Raw genomic sequence first — 15,117 nt, 5'->3', positions numbered from 1 at the left:
ACATTCTCATGATAAATCATTTAAATATAAATTAAAAATAAATTATTCTTAAAGCAATGTAACAAAATGTTAATTTATTGAAGATAATATCTCTTCCAGCAATTTATATGTAAATAACTATTAAACGCAATCTTCCTATAGGGAAGAAATATCTGTTCCATTCTATGATTATCACAAGAAATATTAATGCAGGGAAATTGTGCAAGATAACGTATAGAAATATAAGTCTTAAAAGTAGTATCTATACAAATGTAGATTAAACATTAATACATATTAGGGCTAAGTAGTACAGAAGTCTCTAATAAAACCACAATATAAAAATATTATGGAATATCACAGCAATTACATTACTTACTCAATGCTGCAAATCCCTTCTTTAGAAGCTAAAAGACACTCAGCTATTCAAACAATTTCTTGCCACTTATATTACCCTTAAATCCATTTTCGTAATCTGAAGAACAAGCCATTGAATCCTATCCTAAATCAGAATAATCATTCCCATATCTTTGAACACTTCTTTTGATCACTTATATAACGTTAATTTCACTGAGATGTTAAATAAATCGAAACTTCAAGCAGACAAACACGGGACATGCTGATTATTCAGAGTAAGTAGTGAGTGAATAGTAGGATTTATCCCAGTTTCCTGCAATTTACAAGTGTTAACATAATTTCTTGTAAGTCACTGGTCCATGGACGATATTCTACTTTAGCAATTGCTTACGTATCAATGTTTCATACTTTCTAAGTGGTTAACTACAGAAAAATTAATTCTGTTGCAAAGTACAGTTATAGTTTATAACCATTATAAAATTTTAATTTAGACTTTATTTCCAACACTAAGCAATTTTATAACAGGACTGTTCTGGACGGTAAGCATAGGTGAAATCTACACACATTTTAAATATTAATTACACCTGCATATCTGACACACTATTACGAAATCTTCTACTTTATAATAATAACCTCTGATACTTCACCAATCATCACGTGTGTGTTCAGAATAAAGAAGGCCCTTTAGGGAGATTTGAGGTTTTTACGGCAGTGAAAATGTGAACTTTATCTTTTAGTTCAAATATATAATATAATTCAAGTCTATACACAAACTTTAAATTGTTGATGTTAAAATTTAAAATTAATATTGATATTTTGCGCTATTCATCGTTATTACGATGTTACAATATTGCGCTTTATACTACTACATGTTTCAATGCATAGCATCATCTTCAGGTTTTTTTATCTTTAAAACTACTCTATATTTTTAATGCAAGTTTTTCATTTATTATATTTGTTTTGTAGATTATTATAGTAGGTGTTTCGTTGATCTTCTTATTATTTGCATCTTATGTTTTGTTTTTTATTTTTCTGTGAAACAATTAATTAACATATGAGTTATTTATTTATATGTAAATGAGTTTGGATATTGTCGTATAGATTTTTGTACTGTACATCACGACTCTTGGTATGTTATTGTGTTCTTAATTTTACAAAAGATGATGCTATGCATTGAAACATGTAGTAGTATAAAGCGCAATACTGTAACATCGTAATAACGATGAATAGCGCAAAATATCAATATTAATTTTAAATTTTAACATCAACAATTTAAAGTTTGTGTATAGACTTGAATTATATTATATATTTGAATTTTAAAACACAAACATGACGCATTTAAACTATAAATTTATCTTTTAGGTTGTAATGCCATAAAGTCTTATGTGACAAACTGAATATTAAGGCGATACGTTCATCCAAAATGTTGTTAGCCATCTATCAGACCATACCTGTTCATAACTCACAAGATACAAATAACAGGACAGAAAGTGTAATTGAGTTCCTGTCGAAAACTTCTGCGTTGATGTTAAATTTTCACTTTCGGCTTCCCGTTTTCACAGTACAATAATGTAGTTATGTTAACATATAAAATTTTCGCAAATTCAGTTGGCAGACTTATATAGATCCTTTGAAGGAGACGCTGCCAAAATTTTAACTACATACTGGTTGTCATAGTAAATTGAGAATTTGCCAATTGCTCTATGTTTTAGCATCTAACAGGGCCGGACTTGTTCCTAGGCTACTTCGATAATGTCCCATAGAAAGATTAAGCCCATATGAACTGCTTCAACCGATTAACAAAATGGCCAGTTACTAGTCTCCTGATTTTAGAGTTTTCCATCTCGCGAGCGTCGGCACCATGAGATTAAAATTTCCAAAATTATTTCTCAGTATCTCAAGAATACAGAATATACAGTATATTCCAACATTTTAGTCTATATTATAGTGCGTTTTCAATATTAGTCTAGAAGTCATCATGTGTAGATGTCCCAGTATAGGGATACAAAGGAGGTATACTATATTGTAAGATTTGAGGTTTTCACATCGGTGGGTATTAAGATTTCTGTCTTCTGGTATGTTGCGCTGTGTAGTCTGGTCGATGTTTACCAACGTTTCAGAGGTCATACTGCCTCCGTCATCAGGGCGATGAATGTGCCTGATGACGGAGACAGTATGAGCTCTGAAACATTAGTTAGCATCGACCAGACTACACAGCGCAACAACCCAGAAGACAGAAATCTTCATCGCCCTGATGATGGAGGCAGTATGACCTCTGAAACGTTGGTAAACATCGACCAGACTACACGGCGCAACAACCCAGAAGACAGAAATCTTCGAAGTGTATATTACTTTTTGTGTTCGTACTTTTGACAATTCATGCTTATGGATTAAAATATAAAAATTTTGGATATCAGTATTTTGTACTAAGATCAGTTTTAAATTGTTGTTTCTAATCTTTTCATACCCCTTTCTGTTTTGTTAGTATAAACAAATTTTGAACTGGTATCAATTTTTAAAGATTTTTCCCCAGGCGCACAACTTCCTTAACAGCTACCCTGGCTATATGTAAAAACTTATGTATTATAAATAGCTGTATAACAGAGAACTCAGATTACCCCTATATAGTTTCGACCTTTGTGACTTGAAGGTCAATTATTATGCACCTGAGGGGAGCCCAAAGGGAGATGTTTATATAACACGAGCCAGGACCTGTTCTGCTCCAAGCAGGTAGTCTAGAAGTGTTTAAACGGAGTCCCGTTTTGGAAAAGTCGACATTAGATAGTACCGCCTTATAGCACATTAGGAAGTATCTTGAGTAAACCTACGTGACAGAAGTACAAAAACTACCAGCCAACTGGGAGAACTATAACATTGCTGAATTTATGTAAATAATTTTTTAAAATTTCATACAATTAATTTCAGAAAATATCAGACGTAGTCGGCTTCTAATAGGAAAACGCAATATTACATCTACATTTCAAAATCATTACTTGTTATTACTAATATCAATAAATATTATGTATTATTTACCAACTTTGCCATTTATTTATGTTTGAGACCAGATAGCTAAATTATTTTTATTCAAGTGTATAAATAATGACTTTGAGGAGATGATAAAAATAACATTCTCAAGCTACGTGAGCCAATTACAGAGTCAGCTCAAGATCATTAAAATAAGTACAAATAACTGAACAGAATAAAAAGTAATAATAATAATAATAATAATAACAACGACAAGGAACAGAACATAGCTCCATAACATACAAGTGTTGGACTTCATTTCTCTGCTGATTCAATTCTTTGTCGGAAACTGATTATTGACAAAACAGCATTGTTTCAGAGGGGCCTGACTTTGCATTATAAAGTAAACAATAACTACAATGTACTTACATCTTCTCTTATAGCTGCGCTCAATGACTGGAGATCATTTTTAAAATCGCTATTTGCATTAAATTAAATTGCATTTTAATTAGGCAAAGATAAATACTGATTTTAATTCTTACACGCTGGTTTGTTAGATATGTTTTCAGAATTTTTCGTCTTTCTTGACGGGCAATTTTCTAGTAAAATACACTTACAATAATACCACCTACTTATAATCGTCGACTAGCTTTTGAAAATAGTTGTCTTCTGGGATATTGCATCATGTAGTGCTTACTGACTCTGAAGCTTCGGTTAATTTGAACCAGACTATAAGGAAAAGCATCGCACAAGATAACCATCGTCATATTCGCCACCTTGAGAACCTAAACTGTCACACAACATTTTTCTTTGAAAATTTCTCTCTGAAAGGACTGCTATATGCATTACACCTTTGTCAATGACTCCCTTCTAAACACGTTCGAAAACATTTTGAAGAACCCGAGTAGCCATATTTCTCACACACCAACAGAAAACACTTCAAGTGCATCAGATAATATAAAAAATAATGTGTCAATAGATTGACAATTCATGAAGTCCAACTAAAACATTCCAATCAATTTCTTCTTTACCTGCAGATATACTAATCAATTAATTACATATTAATAGTTTACATAATAAACACACTTAACTTATGGTAAATGAATGAAAGTAATTATCGTTTCTCTCATTTTCAAGATGAAAGTTTAATTAATATTTTCGTCGTCATGTTGAATGTTGTAAGTGCCTACCCTGTCGTGGTGATTATATATTGTTATGAGGAATGACATCTATTAGGTGTCACTAAAGGATCATTGGCAATGACAGCAAATGACGAAAATCCATCCTTCTACATTCTAACTACCACATTATTTTCCAAAGTCGGGGTCGTGAACTCCCGTGGAGCAGACAGCTATTCTATGGATGATATAGAAATAGTATATTCTGTCGTGAAAACAAATTACAATTATAATTTTACTATATAAATTAAATCCGCTGGATAAGGTGGCTTTTTCTATATTAGCAACTAATTCATCATGTTTTGTCTTACTCAAGACGTTGATTCTATTTTACGTTAATTTTTTAAGTTAGTTCAACATTAAATATAAGGCATGTCCTTGTGTTCTTCTTGCGTTACAAACAATTATTTAAATTCCAAACTGGGTCATGTTTAGTATTTGGTCTACTATGGTACTTTTATAATACACGTATTTTTAAAATTTGATGGAGAGAAATACGCAAAAACATTCTCATAAAATTTCTGTAAGCTCTTTATTTTGGTTTTCCGCATAATTATACGTGTACTATTGTTTTCAAGTAATAATGCCATTTGAATGATAATTAACAGTTCCGTCGATGATCATTATTATCTGTACGGAACACCAGTATCTTCTTTTATCCCAACTATTGAGGCTTAGAAGTAGGAAATCCACTAATCCAACTACTAAACCCGCAGACTGGGAATGTGGTGATTAACTGTAGGTACTGTCGTATGTCAAATTCTAGGGAGAATATCACAAATGTGTATGCACTGTAACATGTTCCTTCATAAAGTATCCAGTGTGAGTTATTGAGATATTATGTTCAGGTATAGGCTTGCTCTTATAGGACTCTGAATTATCATTTCTCCTTCCTTAAAGTCAAGCTGTTAATTTCTGTAGCACGACAAATGCCATCTTTCCAGTAATCACAGAACACAATGCTGTAGTTTCAACATTGCGTCTGTTTGTATTTCAGCATCCCACACATAAACACTGAGATAACTACGACATCCCTCCAGCTTTGCTTTATAAAATGTCAGTTTTTTTCTGCATTACGACTGACTGACGGCTCTCGTTGTTTGCCTCACTTCTGTGTATGCTTCACAAAGCACAGTGAAGTCTCTTTTCAGACCTCTGTGGTTCAAATATCACCCAGAGGTTACTGCAGTACTCGATTCCATAGTTAGAAATGCCTGAGAATTTTGACGACCAAAACAAATCAGTTGTAGCAATACAGGAACAAATGTAAAGACTGTGGGCCTGTGGGTTGCTTGAAGTTGGGAGTCCGTCGTGACGGTTCATTCTGGATTGTTATCCCAGTATTTCCCTAAAATGAAATTTAAATAAACATGATCGTGGCGAAATGGTCTATTCGAACGTTTCTCCGTATTCTGATTTATAAATTATATCCTGCGACCTCAGCATAGTAGATTTTCAGTTGTACATATATATTCACATGATGCACACTTTTCTAACATTACCAATAATTGAGGAGAGTCTAACTTACCTTATAGTAATAAATTTTATATAAAATGGCGATCCATTATAGCTATCGAGCGGTTTTCGTGACATTATAAACTAAATAATAAAACCACAAATAATTCTGCACAAACTTAAGTTGGCTGTCTTCTCGGTTTTAGCGCCCTGTAAACTGATATGTGTGTTATGGAGGCAGCAAAGAGCTCTGAAACGTCGATTAACTCCTACCACACTGCACGGAGCTACAACCCAGAAGACAGCTATCTTTATACCCACTATCGTAAGAACCGCAAACCCCACTCTGCATAAAGTAATAAAATTCAATAAAGTAACAAGGATTAAGACGTCTTAAATTCGCTCAAGTAGGCGATACACAATATTATTAGCCAATACCGTTCTCCGGTGTAACTAATTATCAATTGAAATTTAATTAAAGTTAAACAATTTACTTTCTTCCGGGAATTTTCAGAACTTTCAAAATATTTACTAAATTACTTATGTTGTACGTTCTAAAAGTGTAAATATCAATCACACCTTAACCGAGGCCTTGGTGTTTCTAAGTTCCTCCAAGCGAACGGTGTCATATTATCTTAAATGGGCCACATCAGAGTCTCTCTAATTCTTTCCCAGTTCACCAATCGGAGCAGTAACAGACATGGTTCAGTAAGCGTCGTCGAGCAAATAAACTATAATGTTAAAACTGACACACTTTGGCTCTCCGTTCTTTTCTTACACACCATTATAATGCTATTAGCATACCGCAAGAGCACAATGCGCATTCTAATAAAGGACTTAGGGCAGCCCATTCCCAAATGGGACAACGTGCACTCGTGGCATCTGAATGAACAAGTTTCTCGGAGCTTTGTGGCCGCTGACGAAAGCCCCATTCACTGTCCTACAAATACAAACTGAAGGAGGAAGGTTACAGGTACTTGACATTGTTCAACGACTTCTTCTGCAACAAAAGAAGTTTCGGGATTTGTCAAACCACATAATTTACTCCGCGTAATTTATTTCTACAAGTGAACACATTCCCTTCCATTGTATGGGACAGAGGTAAGCGACCCTTTTAAACCAGTCTACTGACCCATGGCCCGTGTTTGTAAGACGATTTCTCAAACAAACTATACTCAACATTTAGACATCATAAAACACTCTCACTCTTGAAACGTTGACTGACATAACATGTCTTCGTGTCAGATATAAGGCGTTGGTTCTTTTCTTTCAAAAACGTACGGCAAATACTTAGCTATATAACAAGTAAAAGCTCAGGCATGCAAACCTATTTAATGTTCATCACGTCTTTGATGCTTCCATAATCATATGATTAACAGAATCCCAAACAATGTTAGTGTAAATTATTTATTACATATTTTTAAAAAAAGCATAGAAAACAGTCCGTGTACAGATGATTATAGTCGCTCAGTTGGTAAGTTCCTGGGCGTTCAAGATTCCACCATTAGTCCTCATGCTGAACCGAAAAAATCCAGTCCATACTTTCACATTGAATTTCCTTAACAAGAATTTTTATATATCTTATCAGTTACGTCTAAAGATCTCAAGTGATGATTAAAAAATAGTACAAAAATAACGCGCACGGGGTCTCAGACTTGAAAGCTACAGATTACTAACATAAATTTGTTGACATCACATCGCCTTCGTACCAGTTTATTAAACATTCTACACCAAGACAAAAATCGGACTGTCTTGAAAAAATTATGTGTGTTCAGACCTCAAGTAATTTCTTCTGTCTAGATTTATGTAGGTCCTTGCACTTGGTTACTGCTGATGGGAACAGTAACGATAGTCTCGGAGAAGGAATTGTTATTACAAATGGCTTTGATCAATCTTTGTACTCCGCACACAAATGCCACTACAGGATGGCGCATAAGTAAATGGAGGAGAATTTTTATGATGACATTTCTTCATCCTTTCCGGCAGAACAATTTTATCTAACATTTAAAGAAGTATGTATGATTTGAGGTTTTCACAGCGGTGAGTATGAAGATTTCTGTCTTCTGGGTTGTTGCGCTGTGTAGTCTGGTCGATGTTAACCAACGTTTCAGAGGTCATACTGCCTCCGTCATCAGAGTGATGACGGAGGCAGTATGGCCTCTGAAACGTTGGTTAACATCGACCAGACTACACAGCGCAACAACCCAGAAGACAGAAATCTTCATACTAAGAAGTACAAAAATTAAATGGAGCTTAATGCTGACCACTCACCCCTATCTAGTGACGAGGTCAAGCATGATTAGGAGCTATACTTCCTCTCCCCAATCCCCAAGGGTGTAAATGGAACATAGTGGAACAGCTTTGCTTTTAATTTACTTTTACTAAAATTAATATTAATTTAAAGTACTTACCACAGCTTATCAGGAGCAAATACAGACGTGACCCTGAAATTATATGAAACGTATAATTAGTCACAGAAGTCACAAAAGGGCCAATTCAGTAACACATACAGTGATTAGAAATTGTTGGCTTCTGATTCCAGCCGCATGTATGCTCTCTAATAAACAAATCCATTGTCTTAAATTGTGTGTTTGTCTAAGGGCCTCGTATAAAAACATAATTTGCTTGAATGAGCTACAAGAATAACAGCACACTAGTGTAAAACAGAAGCAGATTCATTTTCCAGAACATTCGTATTCTCACTTGTTAGAGGCTGGCACTTTGGCCTAATTTTATTTCACGTAAATACGAAACGGATGGTCCAACATTTGTATCTCCTTTGGTTTAGCCAATACTTTGACATTTGTCACGTCTTATGCTCCATATAACACCAGAGGATTTTTCAGGTTGCTATTTATTGTTCCGTATACTAACGATTCGCATAGTGCAAACACGGAGAACAAACAACCAAAGAAAACATTATAAATTAGATAACCTCTTCCAGTTAAAGGCATTATTTTGGTATAAACTCGACAGGAAGAGTGTAAAATCGAAGAAAATTATGCAGAAAGAAATAAACTTCTATCTTATAAAATCTGGCTTCAATTAAATCTAGGAATGGGTCTTATTTCAGTAGTGAATTGATAACTGAATTTACGGACTTCGTTACTACAAAGGGTTTGATGTTTACAAGGCGGTGAGTCAGAAGATAACTATCCTATGGGTTGTAGTGCCATGTAGTCTTTTAGAAGTTCTGATAGACGACAAAGATCTTTGCTGTTAAGAGTTCGTATCTTCTTTCCTACCACTCACAGAATATGACGAAGCACATCAACAGGCATTTCACTATTGTTTTATCAACGTCTCTGGAAGGTGATATGATAATACTTCGAAAACAAAGACACTGCAATACGTAGACATAAAATGTTAATTGCATGGCCCTTCTGTTCACTGCATTTATAACTCCCAAAACAAAGTAATTTCAGTAAATCCATCAGATACATTAGCAGATATTTCTTTCAACGTTGTTTGCTATACGCTGTTACTTTAATAAGAGCCTACTGTCGCCTTCTGAAACTTACCAACAAATCTGACCTTACATCATTGACATATGTTGCATGATCTCTAATAATCCTAGGCACTATGTCCAGCTGCATTTTGGATTTATGAGAATAGATAGTGAAGCTGTAACATGTACACAATTAAGTATACAGACTATGTTACATAACTTACTAGATTATCATTCTCGCCTATTTATTCCACTTTCTCGGTACAGGTATTTTAAAAAATACATGTACTTTGTATTCTTATCGCATTAGAAAGATAATAAAAAATCGAATGACAAATAATTCGTTTTGAATATCGTTATATCTAAACTATTTCAACGCGCCATGATAATTAAACACATTATTCTAACACAAATACCACTATTATTTTTAAATTACACAATACATCCATGTAAATAACTGGGAGTTTTAATTCGATGCCCAGAACTAGCCTTCCACATGGGTGCAAATGTGTAGCCTACTGGAGATTGCAATATGCCTATTTTCCAAATGAGTACTTCACGAATTCACACGCCTCAGTGCCCTTGATCTTCATTTATTACGTATCTTTCAACAAGACAGTTAAACAATATTTATTCATACAAATATATAAACGTACATGTCTATTGTATTCCATGGATTCACAAGTTAGTCAGATGACAAAAGAATTTGAAATAAATCATAATTATATAATACATATAAACAAGTAAAATTCATACTAATAAAATTTATACATTTAAGAATATAATCTCTGAGATATAAATCCGAAATAGGTGAAATTCACTACTTGATTATCAATTTTTTTTTTGCTAAATCCGATTCTGATTTGCACGACGTAATATTTAAATTCTGAGTGAATCTAACGTATTCATGTTCCAGTATGAATCACATTACCCTTCTTTATAAATTCGAATAAACTGTACTCTTAAAACCTTGCATACTGTGCACTGTTGAATATTTACCTAAAATATATAAAATCATGCATACAAACAAAACTGTTTACACTTTGAAAAACACTTAGTGCCAAATGCGTTTCGACCTTATGAGGTCATCATCAGTGACACTGATGATGACCTCTTGTCTTTTTATTAGCAAAGCTGTTAAATATGTAACTAATCTAGGCTGAACATTTTGCAAATTTTTCTACGTCCCTCTAATAAACTGCCAAAACTTACTTTAAAATATGACGCCTATTTTAAGCCATTTTTTATTCTTGCATTCAGAACTTATAATTATACTCCTAAAATATTAAATCCCATCCCTCTTAACAGTTTGACCAACTACAAACAACTGATTTAAGAAACTTTATCCAACATATTAAAACACAGACAAATTTGCATCAAACCTAATATTTAATTTTATACATATTTATATAACATTATATTTAATTCTAACAACAAATATCGTAAAAATTTTAAAATTTAAGTTTGTGTTTAAAACGTTTCTATAAACCCCACAAATGCCAATCCTTACAGGTACATCCCATTTTAAATTTATAAATGGTGGACAGTTTGTAAAATGGCGTCGAGGGGATACGAGTGAGGATTGACGTTGTAAAGCCTACACAGGCGCAGGTTTTTCCCTCCATGTACCATAGCCGGATATCGATCTCCTGACTACATGCAAAAAAAATTCCACCCCTACCTAGGCCGCCATTTTCCTTACACAGTGTCAGGCTTGGCATAGTGAGATTTATTTATGCGAATCTCTATTCACATGATTAAAAGAAAACTCCAAACAAAGAACTTTTGTGAAATTTCATTGTTAAGAATAACAGACAGCAACAAAATTAAATGCAACACCACACTGTGTGATATTAAGTGACTCAATTAGAACCATACCGCAAGAAAAATTAGCAGAATACTTAACTTTCCATTGTCTCCTTATAAATTATAGTTAATTGTAATTACAAGAAAAAATGAAAATGTATCGTAAATATAATAAATCACTCTATTGTATTGCAACGTTCATTCAGATATCTGTACAATGTGCTATAAAGTTTTTAAAATAAACAATAGAATTTTTCAGGCATCAGTTGAAAACATAAAAGTGGCTAACTTAAAACAAACGAATTGTCAATACAACGTTTCATATTAAATAAAAATAAGTACTTACGTCACACACACACACAAAAAACTTATTATTAACAAATAAAACAATAAACTCTTAAATTATTTTTTTATAACAATTTTGCTGACTGCATTTTTCAACCTCTATGGATCATATTCAACATCTTCTTTCTACACACATTTTATTGTATGTAGATGAATTCTTATAGTAAAATAACGCAGACTTACTTAGTTCTTAGAATAAACTAAGTTATCGTATAATTTTACGAACACGTCGAAGAACATTGCACAGAATAATGTATTAAAATGAGGAATCAAAAAGACAACACACAAAGAAAGACTGTTTTTATGCAAATATCAAATAATAAGTGTTTGGTGTGACTGAAGTTATTATTATTTTGTAATGAAAGCAACACAAGACGTTGTGCATGTAGGCCTAGATATTTCCTTTGCTATTTCATGTAAACTGACCAGGTTATTTACCAATCAACAACAGGATGATCACCCGGGTGGTAAAAGCAGTACGCTCCTCCAAAATATCAGTCCTGCAAGACAGCCTTCGAAGGAAAGATTGTTTAATAGTCAAGAAATTTAATGTCTGGACCAAAATTATCAAAAGTATATCTGACAAATTATAAGACAAGATAAATATTATATTTAGGCCTAAACGCCTCTTACGTAAATATAAGGCAAATGTTTTTTGATAATTATGTTTGCTTCTAATCTGTAAGTATTAAAATAATTTAAATTCAAGTACTTATCCTACATTGAGAATCAGTACATTTGTATTTGTGCCTATAGGTAAAATTAGGTTTCGGTGGTTTTTTAGTGTTTTTGTCAGTTATTAAACTCAAGTAACATGGAAGTTAGGACCTATCTGAAGCCGGAGATGTGGCACGGAAAGTGTGTGGTTATGTTTAGTGGCAGAAGTAAACTAAGATTTTAATTTTTAATACTAGGTCGCCTCTTTCATAAAATATAATAACATTCCTGAGTACACAATATAAACTGCGGGTTGCTTAAAATTTGTTCATAAGACATTTGCGTATAAAATGCGTGACACAGGAGCTATAAAGAACATGACTATCAAAGTTTGTGTTTCTCGAATATATTGTTGACTTTACAATGGGAACTGTTCTAATTGGCAGTAAACAAATAACGTGCTCAAAGAGGCATGTAAAAATTTTAAAAATTTTAAATTATGCACACCAGAATTCCTTTTCCATATTTTGCCATTCTACTATTTGACAATGGTATTTAAAACAAACCGAAATGCATTCTTTATCATGAATATTAATTTTATTTAAAACAGAAGTTCTAGTGTTAATAGGCTGTAAACAGTGAAATAAAGGTTTCCCTAGTGATATTATACAGTTTACGGACGCCTATTCGAGAAAATAAAATTAACATTTTAAAGCCTTGTGATTAATTGACAAACTGTAAGTCTGCATCTTTTTATCGTACGATTCTTAGAATCAACAGCTACTATGTACTTAAATAGTATTAACAAATATCTTAGTACGAGTGAAGTGTTATCTTTGCCGTAAGCGCTGAATTATTAAATTACAACAGGGCACCCGTATCGCCACTGCGTTCTACGCGGCATTCCTTTAAATAGCCTACGCCAGCAATATAAAACTGATAATAGCAATTTATAAACCAATAGTATTTTAAAGATATCCTTCATAAGAAGTAAAATAGGAATCTCTATAATAATGTTTTCTGTGTCCGTATTTCGATTTTGCTGACAAAAAGAAATATTTTGAATGTTTACATATTAAAATTGAAGAAACTTAAACCATTACTTTTAGAACTAATGAAACCAAAGGAAATTTATATCCACACTTAGTAAAACGAGAATGAAAACACGGAGTGTAAGAAAAAGCCGTTTAATAATTTGAATTTCAAATTTCATGTGGATACCCTCAACGAGAAATTCCATAATTTGTATCCTTTACCAAATATTAGACTTTTTATGTTGATACATTTAAGAAGTATGTGATGAATAAGACATTAGCACGCTTGGAGGGAATGAGAAACGCACAGGAAAAAACTTTGTTGGGAAAACCTAATGGAAAAGAAACGACTCTGAGGACTTATGCGAGGATGGGAGAATAATATTCAAGTAGACAGTAGTGGAAGATATTTGGGGGGCGCGGATTAACTTATCTGGCTAGGGATCGGGACCTTGGGGGCTCTTATGAACACGGTAATGAGCTTTTCGCTTTCATAAGAGGCGGCAAAATTCTTGACTAGTTAAATGTACTGTTACATCTCAAGTACTCTTTTCAACGGAGTTAGGTGCAATATACAGAATAACTTAGGCATTTCATTTCTTATGAATGAAACAATCGTTGATATTTGACCTGATTTTCATCGACCAAAATCGAATAGGTGCCATTTCCTGCGTATTAGAAGGGAGAATTGCCAAACATTAGTTTTGGCACACGAAATCTTCAGGTCTTCGCCGGCTGACTTCCTCCATATTCGTGTCAACGCAAAGGCGCCGAAACACGTGGGTCAATGTGGCGAACACACCAATAGTCAATTCTAACCAGTACAAATGTTGACGTCCAAGTTCAGATAGGAGATTCTCATCTTATCATTCACGTGCTAAAAGTTTTATACAAACTGAGCACATATGACGGAAAATCATGAACACGACACATTAACATATGCCCGTTGATTGAATATACCAACAAAAACTTCGTTGAATCAAGTAGGCTTGTAACCTTTCACTAAGGCCTTACACTGGCAACAGACTGCAGTGTGGCACACGTGGAGTTATAATTTAACTACATAATTTCCCGATTTTTCAGAGAATTACTTTGTTTTAGAGCCAGGAATTTTGTGTTCCAATAAAAAGGTAAGAATCGGTATCAAGAAACACGTTCTATGTTTCTGTTGTTTTTAATCCCAACATTATATGTCAAGTATTAGATATTACTATTGAAAATAAATAAAACACGCTTACTTATCTAGAAAACCTGCATACAGTGCTACATAAACGGCACCTCATCACTATCCCAGGTAAGATCTTTACACACAATACCTTTCTGATCTCGCACCTGATTCAACAATAATTGCTTTGTCGAACTAAGCCAACAGACACGAGCGAATAAACAGAAGTACGCTGTATTTTATACATTTATATGCATACTGCACGCCGGTATGGAAGTCTAAAAATCTCAAATTTTCACAAGAACAACGTTATAATCTCTATTTTCGGAATATTGTACATTACTAACAATCTCAGGAAAAACTGAATATTCGTTCAATTTTGAAAACAACAAATCTATCATCTTTCATTATTAAAATTAGTGTATTATTTGTATTTGGTACTTGATATTTGCTGTTAATTCGGCGGTGTAATGTCGAGCATATTAAAGTCTGTGGTTTAAATCCAACCATTAGGTACTGATTTTACACGCCTTTGTCTCATAATCGGCCATATTGTAATTGTAATTTCATGCTGGAAAGCCATTATGTGACTTTTAAAAAATACAAATTAGAAAAAGTCAAAATTTTCGGCTATAAGTTTAAAATATTCACTGATAGTGTGGATTTATGATGTTTTCGTTTGCACGTCATGTTTTGCCTGGCAGAAGACAAAACTTGAAAGTTATCCCATTC

At 33.5% G+C, this 15,117-nt stretch overlaps 1 long non-coding RNA gene across 1 annotated transcript in view; it reads right to left on the bottom strand.

Moving 5' to 3' along the window:
- Positions 1 to 8,332: 8,332 nt before the first annotated feature.
- LOC147874453 (uncharacterized) overlaps positions 8,333 to 15,117 on the bottom strand; it is a 290,349-nt gene continuing 283,564 nt past the window's right edge. Inside the window, exon 8 of the long non-coding RNA XR_015534240.1 lies at positions 8,333 to 8,374. This is a non-coding gene — a long non-coding RNA (uncharacterized LOC147874453). The remainder of the gene's footprint in view (positions 8,375 to 15,117) is intronic.

The sequence above is a fragment of the Zootermopsis nevadensis genome, unplaced genomic scaffold (genome assembly GCF_977971745.1).
Source record: "Zootermopsis nevadensis isolate Lab colony 2312 unplaced genomic scaffold, Znev_1.0 Znev_ptg000008l, whole genome shotgun sequence".
NCBI classification, from domain to species: Eukaryota; Metazoa; Arthropoda; class Insecta; order Blattodea; family Termopsidae; genus Zootermopsis; species Zootermopsis nevadensis.
The sequence above is the reverse complement of the archived record's forward strand: the minus strand, read 5'-3'. Positions and strand labels throughout refer to the sequence as shown.